Source organism: Callithrix jacchus, chromosome 9, assembly GCF_049354715.1.
Source record: "Callithrix jacchus isolate 240 chromosome 9, calJac240_pri, whole genome shotgun sequence".
NCBI lineage: Eukaryota > Metazoa > Chordata > Mammalia > Primates > Cebidae > Callithrix > Callithrix jacchus.
In genome coordinates, this window is record NC_133510.1 from 112,511,291 (window position 1) to 112,518,063 (window position 6,773).

General features: G+C 51.3%; 1 long non-coding RNA gene across 1 annotated transcript; it reads right to left on the reverse strand.

The window, feature by feature from the left end:
• LOC118144334 (uncharacterized) lies at positions 1 to 3,161 on the reverse strand. Its single transcript, XR_013522102.1, has 3 exons — positions 3,062 to 3,161; positions 323 to 404; positions 1 to 138 (listed from the first exon to the last, which is right to left on the reverse strand). It is a non-coding gene; the product is annotated as an uncharacterized LOC118144334 (long non-coding RNA).
• Positions 3,162 to 6,773: the final 3,612 nt, after the last annotated feature.

Here is a 6,773-nt window from a genome sequence, read left to right on the forward strand (position 1 = left end):
CGGCACTCTGGGTGTAACAGGAGCGGATGGGGTGGCTGCTGTGGAGGGAGCCCCCTTCTCTTGGTCTTGACTTCCTGCTGCTGATGTAGAAGCCTGCTGGGGGCCAGGGAAGCCTCAGGGATCCATGGTGGCTGCCATCTGAGGGTGAAAGACAATGTCTGGTCTTTCTGAGGAAGACCAATGTCTGCTGGCTATGGTTTCTGGCAGGGCAGAGAGTTAAGGATGTGTATCTATGGGTTAAGATGATAAGCTGGGGAGACAGGGGAAGAGTTCAAACCCCAACCCGCCACCTCCCCAAGCAGTGCCCTAACAGTCTGCTCACCTCTTTGAGCCTCAGTATCCTTCTCTGTAAATAGTGCTGTCCTGTTGAGCTGTTGGTGTGAGCCCATGACCCAGACCAGTGCCTGGACAGAGCAGGTGCAGGGGCAGCAAGGTGCTGTCACAATGAGCTACTAGAGTCTCCCCCCAGCTCCAGCCAACATCCCATGGTATTCCACTGGGATGGTACCAGTGAAGAGTTTAGCCAAGGGAGCTCTGTAAACAGAGGTGCAAACCAAACAGGGATGGTGAGACCCTCAGGGTACGGAAACATCAAGGACCCCCCTTCTAGCTTCCAAGGTCTGATGGGGCAGAGATGGAGTTACTGGATCCCACTAGGACCTGGAGCCACAGAGAGAGGTGCCACCAGGCAGGCAGGAGCCTTGATCACAAAGGGACACATTACTGCCAGGAATGCAGCAGTCAAGCCAGCTGAGCTGGGCAGAGACACCCTAAACTCTCCCTCCTCCCACTTGTGCCATGGTGTGGAAGCTAGGCAGGGTCTGGCCTGGCTGGGGCTTGGATAGGGGACCACCTGGGGAGGCAAGGGCTGGAGGCTTTGGCTTCCTGATTCCGACCCACTCTCCCTCTCTTGTAATGCTTCCTAAACACCTCCTGACACTGGATTTCTAAGTCATGTTCCTGCCTGTCTGTGCCCCACCAAAGACAGGGAACTCTCTGTGGGTGTCCATTCCGGCAGCCCCCTGGCACCATGGCAGCCTGAGATTGCTCCAGTCCAGAAGCTAAGCACAGTCAGGCTTGACTGGGACTTGGATAGCGACCACCTGGGGAAACCAGGAGCTGGAGGCTTTTGGCTTCCCCATTTCTTCCTCTTTGCCCACTTGTCCCAACACTCCCATTGGATGATACCAACTGGAAGTTAGAGGACAAGACGCCCCTGGATGCTGTCTATGGAGGTCAGCTTCCCAGGGCACAGAGCCAGGCAGGGAACAGGAGAACAGACCAAGGGTAAAAGGAAAAAGCCTGCTGCAGCCTTTCTTCCCAGAAATTTGGAGAAGTATTTTATGGGAGAGTCTTCTGAGGGGCAGTGGGCAAGAGGGGGTTCTTAACCAGGCAGAGACTTCACCCCATGTTGCAGACCCTGAGTCCCATGAGGCCTCACCCTCATGGGTGAGAAGAATCTCACTTCACACCCCGCACTCCCAAAACAGTGCTCCTTGGGAGCAGCAAGGATGTCAGACATGCCTGGGTTTGCCAATTTCCAACTTATTTGCTTATGTAGCAGCTTCACTTCTCTAAGATGAAAGGATGCCACATCAGCAACGTCCCCAGCACAGTGCTTGATGTGAGCCCCACAAAGCACTCCCTCCGTCCCTTTCCCACCCTCTTTCTAATAAGCCACCCGTACCATCAGCCATTTGTCTAATAGTGATTGGGCTCCTGCCATGTGTCAGGCCTGCACCGGGCCCCGGCCCAAGCTGCAGCAGAACTGAGAGTCATTTGTCCTGCAACAAACACTGTCTGAGCGTCTCCTCCAAGCCAGACTCGGGGGACACAGCCGCCACAAGACAGCTCTGACCCCTGCTCCTGTGAGGTGCACAGTCTCAGGAAAGCAGACTGGAAGCTGGAGCTTGGGGTGTTAATGGGGTGTTGGGGGGGCCTGGATGTCAGTGGCACCCATCTAGGAAAGAACCCCTCTAGTATTCTCAGCCCAGCACCCGGGAAGGTGTCCTAGAGGGGGTTCTCAGTGTGCCAGACCCCAGCACACGGGCCCAAGCAGCCCTCAAGTGCTGGGCGTGGAGGGTTCCGGGAAGGCTGAACCACTCAGGTACCTTTGCCTCAGCTCACCCCCAGGACCACCTCCCACTACCTCCTACCAGGACTGGAGGGCGCCAGCCTGCTGCCCCCTAGCCACTCCCTGGCCGAGGTCAGCTGCCTGCCCCTGCTCTATTCATCAAGGGCATGACAGTTAAAATTCATTCGAAGATGAAGAAAGTGCCCGCTAATCCGTTCTGCAAGACATTGATAGACTAGCAGCTCAGGGAGAATTGCATGGCAGTAATGAAATTAGGCTAAAACTGCTGGCGGATTGCAGATAATTGCCCTTGTCTGTCACTAGGAATAACATCTCCCAAATCCAACACAATGATTGTTCAAGTTGCAGGAATTTCTTTTCTCTTCCTTTTTTTTTTTTTTTTTTAAGGCAGGAGAGGCAAGACCAATCCGGGTTTGGAAGCTTTGCCCAAGCAGCAGCCTGGGGTGTGGGGGTGGGCACCTGTATACTCCCCTCCTCCCCTGCCCAGCCTCAGTCAACAGGGATGGGGGTGAGGGGCAGGAGGAGGAGGTCAGGACATTTCTCCCAGGGCCCTTTGTGGGTTCTGCCCCTGCGCTTTGATTTCTCCCTGGATGCCCCCCACTGACATGTTCCAGCCATTAAGGCCCTGGGTGGAAAGCAGGGAGGGAGCAGGGAATCTTGCAGGAGTCGGGGCTAAGCAAAGACAGCCCTGGATTGGTTTTTATTTTTGTTTTGAGACAGGGTCTCACTCTGTTGTCCAGGCTGGAGGGCAGTGATATGATCATAGCTCCCAGCAGCCTCAAACTCCTGGGGCTCAAGCTATCCTCCTGCCTCAACCTCCCAAGTAGCTGGGACTACAGATACATGCCACCAGGCCCAATCGACAGCTCTGGATTTTTCTGAAACAGAGCCTGGCTGGAAGAATTGGAGGCCTTGTGTTAAAGTCCCATTTCCATTATGTTGAGAACATTCTGCACATAAGCTCACCTAAGCCTCTCCCCAAGGCTGCTATGGGGTCTAGATTCTTGGCGAGGAAAGTTCTGAGAAGGGACTCTGTGGACACATAGGTTTCCCAGGCTGTTTGTGTGATTGGCACATAGCTGGCTGTTGTTTATGCTGCCTGAGTGAATGATGTCAGAGCATTCAATGTCGGCAACAGCATGTTTGAATGTCAGCATGGTGGGCTTGTCACATTAGCATTATGGCATGTGTGCATATCATCTGATGATGTCACAGAACATTTGAATGTCAACATCGTGCTAGGTTCCAATGTCAGCAGCCCAGAAAGCTTGACTGCCCTTCTCCTAGGAGGGAGGAGGGTCAACATCATGTTTTAGCACAGGCAGATCATTGACTCACAGAAAGGGGAGCTGTAAGGAGTTCTAGTGATTGATCCAAACTTCACTTGACAGATGTGGAAATGGAGGCCCAGAGAGGTTAAGTGGTTTGCCCAAGGTCACACAGCAAAAAGGATCCTAAATGTAAGCTTCATCAAAGTCACAGTTTGGGCTAGGTCAGCCCTTGGAGAACTTGTCAGCCTTCCTCTCCACCAGGTCCCTCTGGTCCCAGTCCCCCTGGCGTGTTACTTCCTGGTCCTCAGTTCTTGGGAACATGCCCATGCTCTGAAATTGATTGCAGGATTTCCCAGAATGCTTTGGCCTGCTAACCATGGGTTAGTCAATGTCGCTCATCATCCCCAGCCATTGATGGAGACACGCTTTCCCTATCCTCGTTCCTTTTGATCAAAAGGAGCCTGTGGAGGACTTTTTATGTCCAAAGAAGAATGCTAAGAATGAGATTTGGCCATGAAGAAGATAACAGAGTGGACTGGAGCTGCAGAGGTGGGAGATGTGATCCCCATTGAGGGCTTATGTTCGGTAAGACTTCAGGAAGAAGTTGACTTTTCAAGGGAGTTTTGAAGGAGCCAAGGGGTTTTCATCTGCAGCTTCAGCCAGAGTTGCAGTTGGGAGAGGGGCTGGACATGGGGATAGAAGACATTTGCCCCCAAATGGGGAGGAGGCCTAGATAATGGGGGTAGAGGTGCTGGTGCCTGGTGATGTGGAGCTGTTTATTATGATGTTTCTTTTCATCTGATTTCATCCACATCCTCCAACACCCCTGGCAGCCCTGGAAGAATCAGTGATTGTCAAAGTGTGGTCACAGACCTCTGGGGGGGGGGTCCCCAAGCCTGTTTCAGGGTGTCTGGGAGGTTAAAACTATTCTCATCATAATGCAAGATGTCCTTTCCTCCAAGTACTTGCTGGGCCTGACCCTCTGTAGCTCTGGAGATGCAGATGAGGTCAGGCACACTCAGGGGAGTCTGGCTACAGACAGTGCAAAGGTATTGGCCAGAGCAGTGGGACCACACTGGGAGGGAAATCATCTCTTTCTTCATCTTAAACACTGTCATCGAAAAAGCCAGTTTCACTTAAGAATGCCCTTGAGTAAAATTTAAAGGTCCGGGCATGGTGGCTCATGCCTGTAATCCCAGCACTTTGAGAAGCCAAGGCAGGAGGATCACCTGAGGTCAGGGATTCAAGACCAGTCTGGCCGACATGATGAAACCCTGTCTCTACTAAAAACCTGGATGTGATGACAGGTGCCTGTAGTCCCAGCTACTCAGGAGGCTGAGGCAGGAGAATTGCTTGAATCCTGGAGGCAGAGGTCGCAGTGAGCTAAGATTGCGGCATTGCACTCCAGCCTGGGTGACGGAGCAAGACCCTGTCTCAGAAAATAAAGACAATTTAAAGGTATTAATTTTAAAGATCTCAACCTTTGAGCATACCACTTCTAAATATTCTGTGTGACAGCAGGGGCAGTACATACAATAGAAAGCCCCTCTCGTGGATCAGTGGCTGCTGGTAACAAGCACCGCGTGGCTGTGCCACAAACCACACTAGCCACTCTTCGTGGAACACCGTTTGTACTTGAAAGAACAACCAACCAACAGACTGTAGCCTTTCAGACTTGGGCATTTGGCAGATATTTTCTCAAAAAGGAACAAAGTTGCTTGTCAACTGACAGTATTTGTTTCCAATGATAAAATGTGACTTGTGAGCAAAAATTAGAATTTTGGAGAACTTGTATCTGCCACCGTGGGTTTGACAGCTTCCTACTTAAATACTTTCCCAGAGCCTGGTGGGTATATTAGTGAATGTGACTTTTTTGGATATCGTATTATGAAATGTGACAACATCTAGAAGAGATGCATAACTCAGTAAACCAATATTTTTTCCAATGACCAATGCATCATGTTACAAAATGAATAAAAGACCTATTCAAAGTGCAAAGCAGACCAGTGGCTTTTAACCAAGAAAGAAAAGCTCATTGATGCGGTTTCAGATACCGTACTGTAACAAACCATTGAGAAACTACCACTTGTGAAGATCTGGTTTAGTATCCAAGAAGGATATCCACAATTATCTGAGAAGGCTATTAAAATACTCTTTCCTTTTTGAGGCAACGGTCTGTGCGAAGCCAGATATTCTTCCCACACTTAAACCAAGACATGTTGCAGCAAGCTGAAGCAGAAGCACATATGAGAATCCAGCTGTGTTCTATTAAGCCAGTCATTACAGAGCTGTGCAAAAATGGAAAACGATAAATGAATCCCCATTTTACTGGTACAGAAACTGGGGCTAAGAAAGTGGCAGAGCAGCAACTTGGGTCAAATCCCTTTCTCTGCTGTGCCTCAGTCTCCCCATCTTGTCACTGACCTACTAGAAGCTGATGGGCAAAGGTCTTCTCGCGTCTCCTGCCCAGGCATCAATGCCAGGCTCTGGCCCCTCAGCCCTCTTTCCCACCTGCTGCCCAAGGTAGGTGGGGACCAGGCCCTAGGAGGCTGGCGGTCAGCCTCATGTCCCCAGGCCTGGCGAGGAGATGACCAGGGTCGTTTGCAGTAATGAATTGCGGGCAGGTGGCAGCCGGGTGAAGGAGTATGCCGGCCATGGCCCGCAGTGCCTCACACGCCAGGTCTGGCATGGGTAATTTACTGCCACCGACAATAACATATTTCACTTCCCGTCGCCCCGATGAAGATTAGTTGTGTTTGAAAGTGGCTGAGTACACAGTCAATTCTGCTTAAACGTTTACAGTCAACTGAGCACAGATAATGCCCCCTCCGAACATGTGTCTGTGCCTCCTGCAGCTTGGGGAGCGGCTCAGAGCAGAGGAAGGGGGTCTTGCCCCAGGAAGGAACCGCAGCTGCTTGCTGTACTGAGACCCGGGCTGTTTGGTGGGAGGGATTGGGAGCTGGGGGTGGGCTGAGATCTATAGCTTCCTCTGATGCCTCCCACCCCTTTTCAGATTTGTCTTTTAAAATCATTCATTCGACAAACACTTTGCGAAGGACCTCTGTATGGCCTTTGGGTACAGGGAGAATTTAAAGCCATGATTATATTTGATTCCAGTGACATTCTTAGGAGGCATATTTGATCTCCAGTTTCCAAAAGAAGGGAAGTTAAGGCTCAGGGAGGCTCAATAGCTTTCCTGAGGTCACAGAGCTGGTGCCATGGAGAGTCAGGATTTGAACCCAGTCCTGATGGGGTTTCTGAGTCTGACTGTTCCTAAGGTCCTGATTCTACAAGGTCGAGCCCTGGCCTGGGCTGAGCCGTCTGCCCTGTCCAACAGTGGCCCTGCATCTGCGGGAGGAACTGTAGGTTCAAATTCCCTGTGCACCTCCATTTGGGCTGACCAGTAG